Here is a 22170-nt window from a genome sequence, read left to right as displayed (position 1 = left end):
GGAATCACTCCATATGAAATCCTTTTTCGTACTAGAATGATGGTTGAAGACCTCGATCGTCATACTTCAGTGGTAGAACAAAAACCATTTGATATCAAAGAACGTTTGGCTGTTTTACAGGACTTAAATGAGACAAGAAGAAGTCGAAGCAACACCATACAGAAGCCCACGACCACTGAAGAAAAACAACCTGTCCCAGCAAGACCAGTCTGGATTCCAAAGATTGGGGATCTGGTCAGAGAGAAAATAGCGGATAAGAAGGAATTTGGGCCTTCTTATAGAAAACCAGTACCTGTACTAGAAGTCCACAGATCAAGAACAGTGTTACTGCCGCCTCTTGCTGGAAGAAAGGAGAACCGGTCTGTATCAATTGACCTGGTAAAACCACATTATGTGGCCGATGATAAGTAGTAGGCCCAGTGGACTCCAGAGATGTAGCAGACAACCAAATCTTACTACCATCCAAGAGGTTCAAACTGAAAGACTCATCACCTTTGAAGAATCTGCAGTGAGAAAAGAAGGACTATGCAACAAAGCCATGGAACTTGTGCCTCTTGAAACCCAAATAACAGTTCGTCAAGAAACTCCCGTCTACAATAATGTAGCATCTGACTATACTGTGCATACCTATAAGCGTAGCGCTTACTGCATACTCGCAGCGCGTTGAAATAGGTGCCTGGGTCTTTGATGCTCTGATCGTGCTTTCACACTGTTTGTGAGCCGAATCTCTGTTGGGTGTTCGTGCTGGCTTATTGTAGGAGCGCTTTAATCTTAATTTAATTAGAGCTCCGCTTTGGTTGCTGTGTGGATCCCTGCCTGCTTGCTGACACGCATTCGCCCCGTGTTTTCGTTTGTTTTTGCCGCCATCTTGTGACGGTGCCTCCCGGCCCGTAGCTCCGCCCCGCTCCCGCCTCCCAGCTGACCCTCCCTCGCCCCTCCCCCTCCACTATCCACATATGACTGATGTCTCTACGCGCAGCGTTCACGTGCAGCGGTCGTGCCCCAGTTGCGCCGAAGGTGCGCGAAAGGAAAGCCCGTCTACGCCCGTCCACGCCAAGCCCGCGCCCAGCGCCAGACCCCCTGGCCCCCGTACCACCCACCCCACCCGCATTACATACGACGCCTCCACCCTCTTAGTCCTAAACCCCGGCCGACTCCCCAACTGCGCCCAAGCCGCTCCTGGACACACCCATGGACCCTTCACATGTAACTCCTGCAAGTATGACGGCACCAAGACCAACTCCTCATCCACTAACACCAAACAGAGATCTGACACCAACCACCTAAAATGCATCCTGCTCAACACCCGCTCGGTCCACAGATATGCCATCGACCTTTGGAATCTACTAGACACCATCTCTCAGGACGTCGCCTTCCTAACAGAAACATGGATGAACGCCTCCTCAGCCCCAGACATCACCATTGCCATCCTGGAAGGCTACAAGATCATCCGAAAAGACCGCACCTACCAAACAGGAGGAGGCATCGCTATCGTCCATAAGAATTCCATCCGCATCTCAACCAGCTCAGACGTCAACCTCGCTAGCGCCGAACACCTTCACTTCCAGATCCACACCGACCCCAAGACCACACTCAGAGGCACCCTCCTCTACAGGCCACCAGGACCCCGTGCACAATTCAGTGAAGACATCACTGACTTTATCACCCCACACGCCCTCCCCTCCGAGGACTACATTCTATTGGGAGACCTCAATTTTCACCTGGAAAAGAGCAACGACAGCAACGCCACCACCCTTCTGGACAATCTCGCTAACCTCGGTCTCAAACAACTTGTTAATACCCCCACTCACTACGCAGGTCACACACTCGACCCTATCTTCACCTCCAGCAAACATATCTCCTTCAGACACACCACAGTTCTCCAATGGACGGACCACAGCTGCGTTCACTTTGTCTACAAAAAGACCACAACCCACAACCATCCTCAACCTACTCTGCGAAGAAACTGGAACAAAATCACCATCGACCAGATCTCCTCATCGCTTCTTCAAAACCCCCCTGCCCACTCTTCGAACCTCAACCAAGCAGCCATTAACCTCACTCAATGGCTAACCAACAGCGCCGACAACCTAGCACCTTTGAAAAAACGTCAAATCAAACTAGGCAGCAAAAACGCCCCCTAGTTCAACGATGAGCTTAAGAAATCCAAGAAACTCTGTCGCTCTCTTGAGAAGGCCTGGAAAAAAGACCCAAACACCAGCACCAGGGACGCCTTCAAAAACGCCACCCGCATACACCACCAACTGATCCGGACTGCCAAGAAAGCTGCATTCAAAGACCGACTAGACAACAACGCCCACAAAAGCAAGGAATTATTCAACATCATCAAAGAGTTTACCAACGCCACTGCCAACTCCAACGACATCACTCCCTCTCAAACCCTTTGCGACTCCCTAGCTTCGTTCTTCCACGACAAAATCGCAGACATCCACAACAGCTTCGACAACCAACCCAGAGACCAACCCACCCAACCTTCTGCGGTACCTTCACTCCCCTTGAACATCCTTAATGACTGGAACCCAATCTCCACTGAGGACACCATCCGCCTGATGAACTCCATCCACTCAGGATCCCCCACAGACCCATGCCCTCACCACATCTTCAACAAAGCAGCCTCAATCATAGCACCACACCTCCGAGACGTCATCAACTGCTCCCTCAACTCCACCACCTTCCCGGAAAGCTGGAAACACGCCGAACTCAGCGCCCTTCTGAAAAAACCCACAGCTGACCCCACCGAACTCAAAAACTACCGCCCCATCTCACTCCTTCCATTCCCGGCCAAAGTCATTGAGAAAGCTGTTAACAACCAGCTCGCCGCCTTCCTCGAAACCAACAAATCCCTCGACTCCTCACAGTCCGGCTTCCGAGCCAAACACAGCACTGAGACCGCACTCATAGCAGCAACAGACGACATTCGAACTCTACTGGACAATGGAGACACAGTCGCCCTCATCCTCCTCGACCTCTCCGCAGCCTTCGACACAGTCTGTCATAGCACCCTGTTACAACGCCTCAGAAATATCGGAATCCAAGGAAAAGCACTGGAATGGATCACCTCGTTCCTTGCCGGAAGAACTCAGAGAGTCCGCCTCCCACCATTCAAGTCAGAGGCCACTGAAGTCATTTGCGGCGTGCCACAAGGATCTTCACTCAGCCCCACCCTCTTCAACGTATACATGAGCCCCCTCGCGGCCAACACAACCTCAACATCATCTCCTACGCTGATGACACTCAACTGATCCTCTCACTCACCAAAGACCCTAACACCGCCAAAACCAACCTACATGAAGCAATGAAAGAAGTAGCCGAGTGGATGAAGCACAGCCGTCTGAAACTGAATCAGACAAAACAGAAGTCCTCATCTTAGGTACCTCCCCCTCCGGCTGGCATGACTCTTGGTGGCCAGAGGCCCTTGGAAAAGCACCCATCCCGACGGACCACGCACGGAACCTTGGCGTCATCTTTAACGACATTTAACACCCCTGGTGACCACTTCTTGAAAATAACAGTCGCATACACTGTGCTATGAAATGCAACCTTTGAGTGTTGTGTGGCCTAGCCCTTTCTTGCACACTGCACTTGGGTCCATTATCACTTATCCTTTAATGCACTTGGAGAGTTACTGTTGTTCATAAAATGCGTCACTAACACCACTCTCGGAACACAGTAGGTTAAATAATGTCTCTTTTCCGAGCTCTATTGTGTTTTTTCACTAAAGTTTTCTGGGTTACTTAGCTGTTTGTAGCGTTTTTTGTTCAAATTTTGCTCTGTGAAAATTCAGTTTTTTTTTATGCTACATCGATTATTTTACCGATTGTTTGTATTTTTCCTTTTTTGTTGTGCTCTTTCTCCCTAAGATCTGAATTTCCTTAACGGTTATGCAATTTGTTTCTATGAATGCTGTAGTTTACCTACAACATTTACAAAGTAAATATCTTTTGGCCCTGATGAAGCGACATGTTGGCGTGAAACACATGTTGGTCTATGAAAAACTCTTAAATCAATAATAATTTTAAAAAACGCTTTTTAACTAAGTTTTGAATACTGAGTATTACTCGTTAAAACCTCAAAAAACAGTCTGAGTATTATTGTCTATGCAGAGTTCTGAGTTTTGAGACATGCTAACGTTCGGAGGGTGAAGCGCTAAAGGGGCATACTTGAGGCTCAGTTTGGGGTCCAACAATAACTGGACAGATAATGCCAGCTGTAGAAGGCTCAAACTGGAACGACTGAAGCCTAGTAACTGACATGCTCGGATCCCTCTCTGGAAACATTTGACACACAAGGTTACTGTCTCCCTCAGAGGGAAAGACCGTGACTAGAGGGAAAGACAGTGACTAAAGGAAAGAACTGTCATTCTTTAACTTTTGTGTGAATGAGGGAATCCAAGCAAATTTTCTTCTGACAATATTGTGGCGACTGTGTTCAAAAAGGCGCAACTGCAATCTAGGAAGAAGGGATGGTCAATTTAAGAGGTAGGGGCACTTATAAAGGGACACTTGCGACAACATTACTGTCTTTTGCAATGAAGGACAGCAACGACTTTCGAGGGAGTGAACGCATGGCCTGGTGTAAGAGAGCAGGAGGCTGAACCCAAATCTGTCCTGAGCTTTGACTGCACGCCCCCACCACATGAGAAAAATGTGCAAGTACAAAGCCTCAGAAAAAAATAAAATTGATTGATTGATCAGTTTTGGCAGTGAAAGAGCCCAAATCGCAAATATAGCACCTCTCACCCCCGCACACTTATTGCTTGGATAAGCACTCGATGCACGTCTGGTGTGACCATCTGGTAGGCAGTGCGGCATAGGGGAAATGGGTAAATGAACAACCACAGACCAGATGACACGAGCACCCTAGAAACAGGCAGCAACAAGTATTTGCAATTCAATAAGTCTCGCATTTACAAAACTCTCCTAAATGCAAGACATATTGCATTGCAAATGCTTGTTTGTCAGAGCGCCCATGCAGCGCTTTCACTTCAATGTCGGCCCCGCCCCTTTCCTTAGACGAGCTGCGGATGAAGACATTAATGTGAAAACGCAGCATGGGGTGCTTTTACAAACATACAAAATATTTTTTCAGTAAAATCGCCCCATGCCGAGCTTTCACTTTCATGTCGGCCACACCCATTTCTTTAGCTGCGGCTCATGTAAAGAAAGGTGCCTGGCTGATATTAAAGTGAAAGCGATGCATGGGGCGCTTTATAAAAATAGAAAACATTTCATAAATCAAGGAGTGTGGCTGCTCTATTCAAAGCGGGACCACGTGGAACAATAAATAAAGAAAGGCGCATAGCCACTCTATTAAAAACGGACCGTGCTGGAAATATAAAGAAAGAAAGGTGCGCAACAGTTGTAGGAAAGCATGTCGTGTCTGGACTAGGACAAAATAATGAAAGAAAATAGTTCTCACAGACTAACTAAACATACTGTGTAACCACACAAGTAAAAGGGTCCAGTCCTTTTGGAAGGTTACAAACGCAGACAAGGAGTTACTAAGAAGGACTATCCAGACTATTAATGAATCAGAAGTAACCATTTAGAAAAGACAGCAACATGAGCCAATTGAAAAGATAGGCGGAGCTCCAAGTTCACACCCGAGTACAGCATCCCTCGCAGAGCAGAGCATGCGCTACCCTGGCTCGACATAAAACTGCTGGTAAGGAAATATTCGATAAAAAAAACTTCTCTTTCCTTTTCACCATACTTTCGGTTTCTTTTTTTTCTTCTAGCCTGTGGTGCATCACTGACTGTAACAGACTTTTACCCTTTAGATTAACCATCTACTTGAGGACTATATTTGGCCATTTAAGTTTAATTGATCCATGCAACACTTAAATGGTCTTTCTAAGAAAAAAACCCTAATTCGTGTTACCCAATTCTACATCAACATCAGTGTGGAATTATTTTTTTATTATTATTACTTTTTTTTTCCGAGCAGACCTTGCCAAAAGTGGACAGAGTGCTGAAGAATGTAAAAACCATACCAATCTAACAATGTTTCAGAAAAAAGTTAAGTTGGATGCTTTTTAAAAAAAAAAAATGCTTTCATCCCTTTCAGGAAGACTATGAGCATGTCTAAAGGATAATGTTGGAGATCCATAGGCTAGTAGATGTGTTGCCGCCAGCTCTTCAGCATTATGGTGAGGGCATTGTAAATTAGTAGCACAGCCCTCCATCTCTGTCCACCTGGCTCCACTGTGAAACAGGTGCAAGCTGAAGCCCTGTGACTGACTGGAACGGAGGAGGAGGGAGAGTAGCGAATGTGGGGTGGAGGTGCGAGGGGGGAAAAAGACACGAGAATGAAAGAAAAAACAGTGTGGCACTCGTCAAACAGGTGCCACCTGACAGAAAGAGCTCATACCAGCAGTTCTCAGCAGGAGGAGCAGGCACAGACAGCAGTGGCCCCTGCTCGGAGGCAGCCTGCAGCACAACCCTCCCTCTTGTCCACCTGGCTCCACAGCTATGCTGTCAGGCAGGCCAGCCTGGAGCCTGCTGACTGATTGGGAGGGGAAGGGAGAGCTGAGAAAGTGGGACGGAGGAGCCGGTAAATACACAACAATGATAGCGAAACCAGCGCTCATGAAACGGGTGCATCGCTGATAAAGTATGCTCACAAATATTAAAACTTACACAACAATGTAAGTAAAACCAGCACAGGGCTCGTGAAACGGGTGCAGCACTGATAAAATAGGTTTAAAATTAGCAAAAAACAAGCAGGGTGGGGGTAGGAGGGAAGTGTAGGAACAGAACAGGCGCCCTTCAAACGTCTCTGATGATGAACAGGAAACAAATGCTGTGCGTGTTAGCTGGGAAGCAAAAAGTGTGCCAACACAAGTAAAAGGGTCCATCCTCATGGGAGGTTACAAAAGCAGAAAAGGTGGTACTAAGGAGTGAAAAACTAAGCCTATTCACAAATACAAAGCAACCATTTAGGCAATTGAAAAGATGGATGGAAAATGGGCAGAGCTTCAGGTCCATATCTGAATACAGCATGTCTCGAAGAGACAGTGCACTTGCTGCCTAGGCAAGACCTAAAAACAGAAAATCCAGTTTTTTGCCCAACACTATAATACTTTTAATTTTAGTGGCTGAGCAGACTAAAAGAAAAATCACAGTTTATGCTCAGAGTTTCTAATACCCACCCAACATTACTAGATTGGCCAAAATCATGTTCATGCAAACCACTACCCACTTTACAATTGCAATTTTGCAACAATAACTAAAAAGAATACGTTTCTCGCATTAGATTCTATCGTTTGGGGTGAGACCAGGCATCATAGGTACAAAATATTTCCACAATTAGACCAAGCTCCAGACAAAGTAGAGACGAGATACTTACATTTGGTATGGCGATACAAAGGCATTTAGAAATGTGAAATCAGAAATGTATCCTCTTAAAAAATAAAGTTTTGACTACCCAAATTTACACAACCCACCAAACAATTTGATCAATATTCAAACTAAATATGCCACATTACTGCAGATTGATAGCCGTTTCAATTAAGAAGCTCATCCGCTGCAGCCTTTTCAATAAAGACTTATAGAACTGACTCCTAAGCCAGTTCCAAATCTCTGAAGACTGAATCTACTGGGGACTGGAATAACTACGTTCCTGGTACACATGTCAATAGGAGGATGATTGCTTTATTAATGTGTTAGTAGTTATAAAGCAGTCTTTCACCTATGGAGGCCTAGTTTTGCAATATAAGTATTAATGATCAAATGCACCCTCTTTATATCACAAAATGTATAACATTACTAACAGGGATGATCAGATAAAGGCAAACATCCCATTCTAACTGTAGTTAGAATACTGCTAGTAGTAAACGAAACTAATTAATCCGGAAAAGGCAGATCCTGGAAGGAAAGGAAAGAGGGCCACTGTTAAAGTGCAGGTCCTTTTCATAAGCCAATATATCTTTAGGTGGAGAATAGCCCATCCTTTACCTACTTGATTAATGCCACAGGAGAGCGTTGCAGAGGTTCATGGCTCCGACACAGCCCTGAGCCTCTCGTCAAAATCAATGTCATGCAAGGTGAACAGTGGAGCTACCCTTCAGTGCCAGTGGGATTAAAGATTCTCTGCCGCTCAGTGATACTCTTATGCTGGTGGGAATGCAAAGCCAGACCTGTCTGCTGAGAACAGCAAGCAGTAATGAACGGCACTAGAAGTTCAGCAACACACACGATTTAACCAGTGAGGGTAGCGGAGACACAAACAGGACACAGAGCTCCACTCCTGCATCATTAGTGCCTATGTGCACATTCGTGTATGGCAAGCCCAGACTAGAGCATGAACATCCACTCGAGAGGCAATGAGTCTGAAGCACAGTGAGCATGTGCAATGCTTCACAGAGGTTGTATCAAACTACTCAACGGTCACTGCAGGTTTTCCCCAGCAAGACAGAGATTACTTAGGTAAACATTGTTTACCATTAATCCTTTTCCCCGCAGGCAATTACAATGCGGTTGTTGTAACGACCGCGTTGTAATAACGCATACCATTACTCCGCAAGTCTGAACAACGACTTGCGGAGGGGTCAGAAGGTGTTGGATTTAAAATCCAACACCTTCCCTACTGTTGCAAATACTGGAGTGGGAACAGTAAATTATACCATTCCAACATGCTGCGCCCCCCCCCCTCCTTAGAGCAAGTAGTTGATACGCATTGCGGAGTAATGGTATGCATTGTTATAACAACCGCATGGTAATTGCCTGCGGGGAAAAAGAATGCGTAATAAGGTGGCATATTCGATTACTGAACATCATCATGCCTAAAAGTCTACTCCAAGCACAGGAAACAAGTCATTGTGAAACTTACCTTAAGACGAAATTCTGATTCCTTACGGAGTGGTACTGGACTACCGCTGTAGTCTGTCAGGTCAGCTTCAATATGGCTTCTTCGTCCACAACCTAGGGACAACATACGCATTAACTGGTTAACATGGATTTTAAAACATTTTCTTCTCCCTGTGAGGAAAAACGCTTAAATCTCTCCCCGTCACCAGCCACCACGACACCTGAACCTAAAGTGTTAGCAGTCGGCCGCATTTAACCTGTTATAATACTTGGTAATAATATTAATAGCCCAAAACAAAATGGCAGTTCTTGGAATGCTGTCCCCTTAACTCCCTGTGGGAGAGAGGGGAGCAGCACATAACTGACCACTTTGTTGTGTAAAAAAAAGACAGCTTTATTGAAACAGGGTCACATCACAGACTTTACCTGGCAAACAGCTTTACAAAACTAGAACCTAGCTATACATCAAATTGAACTAACCAATGGTTCCACCCTAACAAGCCCAGCGCACAGTCATCTCATTTAACTTTAGTGATTTTCGACTTTATACTTCCCCCTACAGCGTATGACTGCCTTTATAATCCCCTCCCTACGCAACCAAACGTTCTAAATTGACCTTGAACTACCTACCTACCCTCCCTGTGCATATGGTTCCCCAACTGGCAACGCCAGCGAAACTTATGGCAAGTCCCTGCCACCCTGAACAAGTGAACTTGCTAACTTCATCTGCCGCTGCCCAGTACCTTTTTACCATGCACCTCATCTCCTAATGTTTAGTGTCCTTGACAAAACCTCCCTCAATTCCAACAAATATAAATCCATCCCGACGTGCCACAAATGGACTCGTACACCCCGGAAAAACTTCAGGGCTTCAAATTCAATATCCGAAATACAAATCCAGCTGAATACAACTTCCCTGCAAAAACGGGACATTTCCCAGTTTACCTTTCTGCGCACCCTGTTAAACGCGGCGGGCGTGCTCACGCCCCTCCATACCCTCCTCGGGTCAAACTCTGTACACAAGCCAAAACAGCCATCCCAATTCACCTTAATCTGTAACAGGCCCTTATCAGGAAAATTCCATTCTCGCTCACTAGATAAGTTAATAATCATACATCCGGGCACCTAACTCCCTCGATCATACTGTTCAAGAACTGTCGCAATTCCCTCCAACACATGCCCCCTTTCCAAGAAATGCAAACGCTTATTAAAACCTAAATTGGCAGCAAAGCCCCTCTGATGAGCTTTAAACTACGCCCATTTGATGAAAGAGTGGCCCACCACCCAAATGGCCATGTCCTCAACAGGCAGACCAGCCAATGAAACTGAAAATTAACAAAACAGCAGTAAGGATTAAAAAAAATTCTGGCCCACATAACTTTCCTCATCGCCCACTTACCGCACATAGTACCTGTAAAAGTCAGATGACCATCGCCTCAAACGCATGATATCCTTGCTTGCCCAGCCTTGACTCCCTGCTTCTGTTGCCACACCAATGCGGAAAGAATGCGTGCCATATTCAGTAGAGGGCAAGCCCAAATGCTTAAGCACTTTACGCAACAAAGGTAGCAGCTGAAACACCATAGCCTTTTCCCCAGACCTGTATAAAAAAACCATGCTCGTGTTCACTCCACAACAAGTAGCCTATCACTCACCCCACCCAATCGGACATAGTCCTGGGTAGTGGTACACTCCTCCCCAGCGCTCCATGGTCCACTTTGGACCTCCTAAGCAAAATTTCCCAACTACCTTCCCGCCGTGAAACACCCTTCCGCAGTACTACCCCCCTGCCCTCTGCGTCTCAGCAACTCAGACACAGAGAATGCGCTAAGAACATCCACAACATAATGGCTGAAAACCAGCAATACTCTGCCATAGCGCTGCATACCTGCGACATCTGCCGCATAACTTTGCTAAAAACAAAAATTCATGTTATCACCCTCCAGGTCTGCCTCACACTCCTCCATTCTCACGCCCAACCTTCCGGCATCCTGCGTCTCAAATCACCCGCTGATGGTGCATTGCTCCACAGCAATCTCCCCCTAAATATGACTTCTGCCAATTTTCTTGTAATGGTAACCTGGGACAAGCCCAACGTAAACTGAATCACATTCTTGGCCCGCAACCAACCCTCCTCCCTGCGCTGCACTCCAGATGCTAAGAACTCCAACCATGCGCAACTGTCTGTTCTCAGTGTCGACTCCGTGAGGGACCCAACCTCCAGTTGTACCATTCTGTGTTGCCTACTGACCACAACTTATATGGCATGGACTTTGGGTCTCTGTCGGCATCTTTAGCCAACCCATTGAATCTGCCCCACTATGAGCGAGACAAAGCATCTGCAATGTCATTGTCCACACCTGGCACATGCTGCGCCCTGAAGGAAATAGCATCACACAAACTATCTTGCACAAAAACTCACAGCATTTTCAGAATGTGTGCGCCCCTGGCTTACAGTCTATTCAGCACCTATTTCACAGACCTATCCACTCTGAAGAGCACCCTCCAGTATGTCAACTCCTATCCCCACAAAGTCACTGCTAACTCTAGAGGAAACAATTCCAGGAAGGCAATGCTCCTGCCCTCCTTTGTCCACTGCTCTGGCCACGACTCAACGCACCATCTGCCCTGCCAATACAGACCGAAACCCAGACCACCTGCTGCGTCAGAGAATATCTGTATGTCCCAGCTCAAGTCACCCTGTAACGCCAATGGAATTCCATTGAAAAACAGCAGGAAAACACACCACATTCAAAGGTCCACCTTAACCCCTGCTTACAACCCAATATCGTGATGAGGTAGGGAGAGGCCAAAGATCTCTCGCCCAAACCCTCTGCAAAACTTTCTTCCCGTCCTGACCACCCTGCAATCAAACTTTAGGTGACCCAACAGCACCTGGGCCTCCCTTGCTTTCACTTTGGCCCTCGCCAATGTGCATGTTAACAACCCTAGCATATTCTCCTATTTCTCTAGGGGCAACCACCCTTCTATCTAATCAGAATGTATTTTATTGCCGAAAAATGAAAACATAGGGGGACCGACAGTTTTTTTTCCAGGCCAAAGGCACCCATAGGTCACCCATGAGCTCCTTAAACCTTACCAGCAGAGCCTAGCAGTCCGCAAGCCGGGTGCCTCCATGAAAAATAAATCGTCCAAGCAGTGGGTCACCAGCTGATAGCCCATATACCATTTAAACAGCCACTGCAAAAAAGAGCTGAAGTCTTCAAACATGGCACAGGATATGGAGCATCCCATCAGTAATGCCATAACCCCGTACCAGTGTCCTTCAAATTGTATTCCTAGTAGCTGAAAGTCATCTGGATGTACCGGAAGCAGTCGAAAACTGACTTCATGTCACACTTTGCCATCAATGCCCCAGGCCCGCCATCATCACCAGTGACATGGCTACTTCCACTGAGGAATCAATCAATCAATCAATCATAACACTTGTATAGCGCACTACTCACCCGGAAGGGTCTCAAGGCGCTTGGGGGAAGGGGTCCGCTACTGCTCGAACAGCCAGGTCTTGAGTTGTCTCCTGAAGGCGAGGTGGTCCTGGGTCAGCTGAAGGTGGATGGGGAGGGAGTTCCATGTCTTGGCCGCCAGGTAGGAGAAGGATCTGCCTCCGGCGGTGGCTCTTCGGATGCGTGGTACGGCGGAGAGGGCGAGGCTAGTAGACCGTAGCTGGCGGGTTGGCGTGTAGAAGGTCAGGCGGTCGTTGAGGTACTTGGGGCCCAGGTCGCGGAGAGATGTGTGCGTGGGTGAGGAGCCTGAACGTGATCCTCTTGTTGACGGGGAGCCAGTGCAGGCCCCTCAGGTGGCAGGAGATGTGGCTGCGTCGGGGGATGTCCAGGATGAGTCGGGCGGAGGAGTTCTGGATGCGTTGGAGTTTTTTCTGTAGCTTGGCTGTGGTTCGGGCGTAGAGGGTGTTTCCGTAGTCCAGTCGGCTGGTGACGAGGGCCTGGGTGACCGTCTTCCTGGTTTCGGTCGGGATCCATCGGAAGATCTTGCGAAGCATGCGAAGGGTGTGAAAGCATGATGAGGAGACGGCGTTGACTTGTCTGGTCATCGAGAGGGAGGAGTCCAGGATGAAGCCCAGGTTGCGTGCATGGTCTGTTGGCTTGGGAGCGGTGCCCATGGCCGGGGGCCACCAGGAGTCGTACCATGCGGCAGGCGATGGTCCCAGGATGAGGACTTCCATCTTGTCGGAGTTCAGTTTCAGGCGGCTGTTCTTCATCCACTCGGCGACGTCTTTCATCCCTTCGTGTAGGCTGGTTCTGGCGGTGTCGGGGTCTCTGGTGAGGGAGAGGATCAGCTGGGTGTCATCGGCGTAGGAGATTACGTTGAGGTTGTGTTGGCGTGCGATGGCAGCAAGAAGTCTCATGTAGACGTTGAAGAGGGTGGGGCTGAGTGATGATCCTTGCGGGACGCCGCAGATGACTTCGGTGGCCTCTGATCGAAATGGGGGGAGGCGGACTCTGTGTTCTTCCGGCAAGGAACGAGATGATCCACTCCAGTGCCTTCTCTTGGATGCCGGTGTTGCTGAGGCGTTGGACTAGGGAGCGGTGGCAGACAGTGTTGAACGCTGCAGAGAGGTCCAGGAGGATGAGTGCCGCTGTTTCCCCGTTGTCGAGCAGGGCTCGGATGTCGTCAGTGGCTGCGATGAGGGCGGTCTCGGTGCTGTGGTTGGCTCTGAAACCGGACTGCGAGGGGTTGAGGGATCCGTTCGTCTCGAGGAAGGCGGCAAGCTGTCTGTTGACGATCTTCTCGATGACTTTGGCAGGAAAAGGGAGTAGCGAGATGGAATCAACTGCTCCCTCAACTCTGCCACCTTCCCGGAAAGCTGGAAACACGCCGAACTCAGCGCCCTTCTGAAAAAACCTACAGCTGACCCCACAAACTCAAAAACTACCGCCCCATCTCGCTCCTTCCATTCCCGGCCAAAGTCATCGAGAAAGCTGTCAACAACCAGCTCGCTGCCTTCCTCGAAACCAACAAATCCCTCGACCCCTCACAGTCCGGCTTCCGAGCCAAACACAGCACTGAGACAGCACTCATCGCAGCAACAGACGACATTCGAACTCTACTGGACAATGGAGACACAGTCGCCCTCATCCTCCTCGACCTCTCCGCAGCTTTCGACACAGTCTGCCATAGCACCCTGTTACAACGCCTCAGTAACATCAGAGTCCAAGGAAAAGCACTGGAATGGATCACCTCGTTCCTTACCGGAAGAACTCCGAGAGTCCGCCTCCCACCATTCAAGTCAGAAGCCACTGAAGTCATCTGCGGCGTGCCACAAGAATCTTCACTCAGCCCCACCCTCTTCAACGTATACATGAGCGCCCTCGCGGCCATCGCACGCCAACACAACCTCAACATCATCTCCTACGCTGATGACACTCAACTGATACTCTCACTCACCAAAGACCCTAACACCGGAATGAAAGAAGTAGCCGAATGGATGAAGCACAGCCGTCTGAAGCTGAATTCAGACAAAACAGAAGTCCTTATCTTAGGTACCTCCCCCTCCGCCTGGGACGACTCTTGGTGGCCAGAGGCCCTTGGAAAGGCACCCATCCCGACGAACCATGCACGGAACCTGGGCGTCATCCTGGACTCCTCACTCTCGATGACCAGACAAGTCAACGCCGTTTCTTCGTCTTGCTTGAACATTCTTCGCATGCTCAAAAAAACATTTCGCTGGATCCCCACCGAAACTAGAAAAACGGTCACCCACGCACTGGTTACAAGCCGTCTGGACTACGGAAACACCCTATATGCCGGTACAACCGCAAAACTTCAGAAAAAACTCCAACGCATCCAGAACGCATCAGCCAGACTCATACTAGACATCCCACGTAAAGACCACATCTCTGGACACCTGAAAGACCTCCACTGGCTCCCCGTCAATAAGAGGATTACATTCCGCCTACTAACCCATGCACACAGAGCACTTTACGATCTTGGACCCGAATGCCTCAACACACGACTCTCCTTCTACTCCCCCCCCCCGCCAGCTACGCTCTTCCAATCAAGCCCTTGCTGCTGTACCTCGCATCAACAAAACCATCATGGGAGGAAGATCCTTCTCCTACCTGGCGGCTAAAACCTGGAACACACTTCCCATTCACCTTCGCCTCACTCAGAACCACCTAGCATTCAGAAAGCAACTTAAAACCTGGATATTCGACAAGTAATTCCCCACCCTTCCTCAAGCGCCTTGAGACCCTCTGGGTATGTAGCGCGCTATATAAATTCCTTGACTTGACTTGACTTGAGGTCGGTGGGGTCCGCTGTTGGTTTCTTCAGTAGGGCGCTGAGCTCAGCATGCTTCCAGCTCTCCGGGAAGGTGGCGGTGTTGAAGGAGGTGTTGATGACGTCCCGGAGTTGGGGTGCGATGGTGGAGTCGGCCTTGTTGAAGACGTGGTGGGGGCAGGGGTCGGTTGGAGATCCGGAGTGGATGGTGTTCATCGTGCCGGCTGTGTCTTCGGTGGTCACCGTGGTCCAGGTGCGGAGGGTGGCAGTGGGGTGCGTTGGTTCGACGGTTGGGTGCGTGGATGGTGCGCCAAAACTGTTGTGGATGTCGGCAATCTTGCGGTGGAAGAACGAGGCGAGAGAGTCGCAGAGATCTTGTGAAGGAGTGATGTCGTTGTTGCCGGTGCTGGGGTTGGAGAACTCCTTGACGATGCTGAAGAGTATAGTACACGGAGGCCATGTCCTCTGCAATGAAATCATTCACCAACCTACCTCCTTCCCTCCGAAACCTCATTATCCAACTTCTTTTGTACAGCCCATTTATGCTCTTTTGCTGCCCTCAATTTATCAGCCCACCACCTCACCGAGGACCCTCGTAGTCCAAACGAAAACCCCAATAAAACTTGTGCTGTAGCAACCTTGCTTCCCCGGACGCCCTTTGAAACCCAGCTAGTACTCAAACCTGTCGAGCTTAACAAGAGTACAAGCCTTTTGCTGCAGATCCCTGTGCCCCGTCCCTCAGTTGCTAGAGAACTGCTGCTGCTGATGCGCCCCTGTCCACCTCCGTGCTGCTGCCAACACGGATGGGAGTCCTGTCCAGATAGCAAGTACCCATCCTGAAACAGTTAATGAGGGAATGCCAGCCTGCACACTTGGAGCACCGATTCCTGAGAACACATTCCCTTATTAAAGTCCCAGCAGGTACCTCCCGACCCAGGCCTTTTGCTGTGAAACCCACCCTCACCGGATGGGGCGACCTAGAAAAAGGCATTACACTATTGGCAAACCAGTCGCCATAAAAATAGTCTTATCTAGATTCACAGCCCCCATGGTGTGATGCCAGAGATCAGAATCCAAATCCACCCCCACTTTGCCTCCAGGTCCCAAACCAAGAGTACACAAAATTCCTCATCACACTAGGCCCATACATTACCTCCACCCCTGATTTGGGTCTTCTGGGTACCGTCCATGTACTTAAAGATGGCCATGCAAAGTTCCGAATACTTTTCACAGTAAACACTTGCGTAAATTAAGAATGCAGTAGTCCAATTCTCAATCTGCAGGGGTACTATTGAATGTTTTGCCAGCTCATATTCATCCTTTTTCAATCTCAGCTCCCCATGCAATAGTTGAAGCATTTCAATGTACTCCCCTTTTAAAATCCTTTTCTTGGTGAATAACATTAAATGAGCTCCCACCAGCTTGATGACCTGCATGTAGGGTAAACTCTTTATTTTGAGCTTTACTTTCCAGTCCTTCTTTGTCTCCTTTTCTCTAAGTCCCCCCCACTACCCATCCCTACATCGCAACCCACTCCTTTCCCCTCCGCCACACTCTGCTCGCCTTGCATGCCGCCCCCTTTTACTCCGTGCTCACTGCCACATCATTGCATACTGCCTTTAATGTAGCCGCTCCCCTGCCCCTCTTGAATCCACCTGCATCCACACCTGTGGATACCATTACTAGACCTATTATAAAGGCCCAGGTTTAATCTGGCTCTAAGGACAGGTCCTGTACTGCTGTTTGCTGCCTCACCATGGGCCTCTGCAACTCTGTCATCCTACAAGGCTGCTCGGTGTTTGCCTGTAACTCACTGGACAGTACATTAGTTGCACCCCCTCCATCCCATCACTCCTTGATTCCTCATCCCGCATCTCGCCTTTCTCAAAGCTTTCCACATCATAGTCCAACTCTGTGGCTCCTGGCGGATGTACTGCACGGCCCCAAATGGGACCTGCACCCACATCAGGTCTTCCAAAGAATACATGTATAGGAGTTGGGGTGGTAGTGGAAAAAAGAATCGCACCTCGTATGAATAAACAATTTAGTGGGCATGTAGTATACACTGAGTAAGTATAAAGAGTCAGTATGAGTGATGGTGCCACAAGGGTAATACCACACCCTACTTACTACCTTAGGTGTCAATGCACACGGGACAAAGGCCTATGTGTCAAATATCTCCAAAAAGTATACCCCAGCACTCCACGCTCAGATGTAAACCAATTTAGGTAAAATCTGTCCAAGATAGGATGTCATGAGACAAACAGATTTGTTTATTGCTATTAAAGTATTATTCAATGGTTTTCAAGCAATTTTCCCTTTTCACAGGTTGAGATTTTCAGACTAGGGGCCCAATGTAGGTAATAGTGAAATATCGAATTCTAAATACCAAATTTTACCGATTCGGTATTTAGAAATCGGTATTTCAGATGTAGGTAAGAATTCGGTAAAAAATACTGAATGCTTAATATTAGTTATTACCGAATCGGTAATTGAGATTCGGTAATAATGAATACCTACCCATTCATTCCTATGGGCTTGGGGGCCCATAGGAATGAATGTGAAGACATTCGGTATTACCGAATCGGTAGTACCGAATCGGTAATACCGGGAGGTATTTCAAGGGTGCCAGGGTGTCCAAAGGACGCCATGTTGCATCCTTGAAATGTGCATGTGTGCACTTTTGGCACACATCCATGCCCTAAGGGCATGGATGTGTGCCACATGACACTTAAAAATAAGCAAGAAAGTGCTTTTTTTAAAGGAATTCGGTAATTACCACCAACTTGAAGTTGGTGGTTATTACCGATTTCTTAAAGCCCAAAAGCACTCTTATGTGCTTTCTACATTGCATTTAATTACAGATTCCTTAAATGCAAGGCGAATTAGGAATCGGTATTAAGGAATCGGAATCTACCGATTCCTTATTACCGAATCCTTCCCTACATCACGAATGCCTAATTACCGGCCGGTAACAGTGAAAGGGACCGAATTTCACCGTTACCGACCGGTATTTGGGCCACCTACATCGGGCCCAAAGTCTCTTCTTCACAGGTTCTGTCTTGCAAAATTACAATCCATCAATAAACAAGTTATAACCATCCAAATTTTCCAAAAATAGACGACAGCACAAAATGGAGATGAACAGTTAGAGTCCATCTAATTTTCGATGTTTGGTAACAGCGGACACGTGTTTCGTCACACAGTGACATTTTCAAGGCTGTATAATAGTAAAGGACATATATTGAGCAATATCAGGGAACGAGTAACTGATTGTCAAGAAGATAATAAGTGCCAATCAAGAGAAGTGTCCAGAAAGAACGTCCTCAAGAAAGTCAAAAGGAGGAAAGGACCAGCTATAAGGAACATAGACCATAACTGTGACCACAAAGGATTCTTACTACGGAGCTAATCCTTGTAGGTTTTTAGATGATCTGTTACCAGTAATATGGACATACCACACTTCTAAAACTCTGGAACTTTTGGAATCTCTTTAGTGGACTACCTACATTTCTTGACACATTTTGAAGTGTGCAAAGTTGCACTGCTAGACCAGGACGCCTTGACCAGACATCTAGCCTTGAAGAAGTCACTTGCTTTGACGAAGCATGTGTCGGCATCTCCTCGAACTCAATACAAGCTGCACTGCAACACTTGGCTTCTTACTTATCATTTATTGGGGGGCAGTAACAAGATATGCTTACTATTGTTTGAGTGCTGAGGTATATGAACTGTCTGAGAAAAGAATTTAAGTTTCAAGTTTATTTTTGGCGTTATGTATGCTATTGGAGCGAAGGAGATAGGCTGTTCACGGGGTAAGATAACAATCTTCACTTAAAGGCCTATTGGATGTAAGATACACATTTCATAATAAATCAATCAGCCCTACTGCCTTTGTCAGAAATTTTCATATTGAACACAGCAGCCCTATCACATATGAAATAACGATGCCCAATGGACTAATCCTGTCTATAGTTTACATCACTGACTGTCACCATAACCAATTTTTCAACAGAGCACACATCAGGCCACTTATTATGCAGCATGGAAAGACCACATTATGCAGCAGGGTTGACTAAATAAAGGGGCAAGAAAAAGGCAAATTATGTGACATAATGCGGCACATTTTGTGTTAGTACTACCTCATTATTTTGCCATTTTTACACATGTTAACACTTTCTGGACAAAAGTCTCACCTCATTGGTACCACTTTGACATCCAGAAACAGGAATAACCAACAGAAAGGTGATCAGTCAACATTTAGATGGGCTCTCCAGTGCACGGTAACACGTTGCAGATTGTTTTGTAACTTTTGAGGTAGAAATTTGAAAAATAAATTTGCTGACATCTGCAGATTATGCAGCATGTCATGGATTATCTGGCAAATCCATAAATATTTGGAAAACATAGCGGCTGCAAAATCGCTTCAGTCCAGTTTTCCTGGGCATAAGGCAATGCAATTGCTAATATGAGCAAATTATGCTTGTCTTTTTAAAAAAATATTTGTATTAGATTTAAAAATTTGTTTTGTTCCCTTGAATAAAGCATGAACACAAAACGATATTACTGTTAATACAATAAAACCTGGGGCATTAACAGACCAGTAAAAAAGAGAGGATAGAAATAACCATACAACAAGCAATACAGCAATCAATGATTATACAATTCAACAGAGTATGCAGGACTGTCGAGCCTCCAAACCATATTAGATAGCTACAGAAAAAGAATGCATACAGAAAAAGAATGCATACTACTATATTGATATCACAGATATCCTTGAGATCATTAAATAATTCAAGCTCCACAGGTACTCCCACTCCACCCGATCAAACGCTTTTTCTGCGTCTAATAAAATTAATCCTAATTGTCTCTTTTCTACTTAAACAATATCAAAAAGGGTGATCACCTTGTTAATATGCGCTACTGTCCCCCTTCCAGGAATAAATCCATGTTGATTCTGTGAAACTATAGTAGATATAACCTTAGAAAGACGATTGGACAGTATTTTGGAATATATTTTCCCATCGCAATTTAATAATGAAATGGCCCGATATGAGCTAGGTAGCTCAGGGTCTTTTCCTTTTTTGCTAAAAACTGCAATGGTAGCTTCCTCCCAAGATTGTGGCGCCCGCCCCCTTTGAGCCTCTCTAAACGTAGCCAGCATCACATCTTCAAGTAAACTGAAGAAAAGTTTATATATCTCTCAGGGTATACTATCAGGGCCGGCGGCTTTTCCTAATGCTAAAGTTTTAACCGCAGATTGCAATTCTTCCATAGTAATTGGATTATCGAGTTGAGCTGCCACCTCTGGATCTAGCTCTGGGACAACCCCAGCCAACAGCCTGCCTAATTCTAATTCTACATTCCCGCTCTGGTTTGTGTATAGCTCAGAATAAAATTGATGCAGAACAGTCAAAATCCCTTGCTCATCAGATACTAATGTTCCTAAATTATCTTTTAAAGCTGATATTCGTCAGTTAGCTTCCTTCATGCGTAATTTCAGAGCAAGACACCTCCCAACTGTTTCCCCATATTCATGGCATTGCTTTCTATATGTCAAAAATCTCCTTGCGTTCTCCTTGTCCCAAATACCCCTTATTTTAGCCCGTTTCCTAGCTACGTCCTCCTCTAACTCATGTATATTACCCTGTTGTACAATGCCTTGTGTCACTTGTTTCTCTGCTTCTTGCAGATCCACATATAAACCCTGCAACTCAATTTTAAGTTTCTTTTGATGGAACATTTCAAAGCCCAAAGCTCAATGCTACGTCCCTGAAACAGGCCTTAAATGTATCCCAAACGATGTCAATTCTGGTGGAATTCCTGTTGTTGTCAAAAAACTCCTTCAGCTACTGGTGATGTGTTCTCTAAAATGATCATTAACACACAGTTTCCAGTCAAAAGAAAACTTCCTAGATCTCAAAGCCTCTCCCCACCCACCCTACTATCTCTAATACAATAGGAGCATGTTCTGACGAGATTCTAGGATAAATTTGCATTCTCCCTCGTGCCAAAAGAGTGGAAGATAAAAAGAAATAGTCTAATTTTACCATTTTTTTATGGGGAAAGGAGTAGAATGTGTATCCTGGATCTGTTGGGGATTATTTACCCCAGGCGTCCACCAGACCATGTTCTTATAACAAATTATAAAAGGCCCTAAAAACTCGAGGTTTCCTACCCTTATAGCCCTGAAGACCCACCATAAGATCCTGATTAGTTAGATTAATATTAATATCTCCGCAGATAATCAACAGGGCTGGCCAGGTCGCTAACTCGAAGTTCAATTCATCCAAAATTAAAGCCTCATCTAAATTAGACCCGTAGATGGTACATAAGGTAAAAGTACAATTATTTCCTCTACATTCAGTTATAGCCCAGCTGCCAAACTTGTCGGGTGAGCTACAAATAAACTTGTATGTGTTAGATTTAGCTAAAATCGCTACCCCCGAACCATTACTGATTGCTGAGAAGCAACGACAATTGAAAATACCAAGTATTTTAGTAAAGAACGTTTGTCCCAAGGTAGATGCGTGTCTTGCACACATTCAAGATCTGGTTGGATATTACCGAGCTCTGCAGCTATTCTTTTCCTTTTATTGATATTATTAAGGCCAGAGACATTTAGAGAACAGATTTTACACCCACTAGCGGCCAACAACACACATAATTATAAACAATGACTGACGACTAAATGTCTCTTTACCAAATAGATTAAAGAATAATTGTTTTAATATGTTAGTTTCTTTCATGTCGTTCTCTCTCGCTGAATCTGTGAAATGTTTTCCCTTTTTACCCCACCTCCCACCCCAGCACCCTCAGACCCCCCACAAAGCCCACCACCTCCCCCCACCCCCACCATTAACAAGGCTTTAGGACTTTTGGCCCTGCAGATGTCAGCTGCTGCCCTACCCTTGCCTGTATATAATTCATATGCTCCTCTAACCCGAACAGAAAGATACATCTCTCTCTCTGCTCACCAGACAAATATTAATTCAGTAAATAATATCTTTGCAAGAGGAGTGAAAGTGAGTAAATAACAAAAGGAAGAAGAGAACAAGAGAAGAGGAAACCCAAAAATCAAACA

The 22170-nt window shown here is 46.4% G+C and overlaps 1 protein-coding gene across 6 annotated transcripts in view; it reads right to left on the bottom strand.

Annotated features, from left to right (window-relative positions):
- Positions 1-22170, bottom strand: part of C2_1H11orf24 (chromosome 2_1 C11orf24 homolog) — a 300999-nt gene that overhangs the window by 238601 nt on the left and 40228 nt on the right. For all 6 annotated transcript variants that reach the window (XR_015308516.1, XM_086957821.1, XM_086957820.1 and 3 more), the window contains exon 2: positions 8851-8942. The gene's annotated coding sequence lies outside the window, so the exon portion shown is untranslated. The remainder of the gene's footprint in view (positions 1-8850; positions 8943-22170) is intronic.

This window comes from Lissotriton vulgaris, chromosome 2_1 (assembly GCF_964263255.1).
Source record: "Lissotriton vulgaris chromosome 2_1, aLisVul1.2, whole genome shotgun sequence".
Classification (NCBI taxonomy): Eukaryota; Metazoa; Chordata; class Amphibia; order Caudata; family Salamandridae; genus Lissotriton; species Lissotriton vulgaris.
Note: the sequence above shows the minus strand (reverse complement) of the source record. Positions and strands in the feature narration are given on the sequence as shown.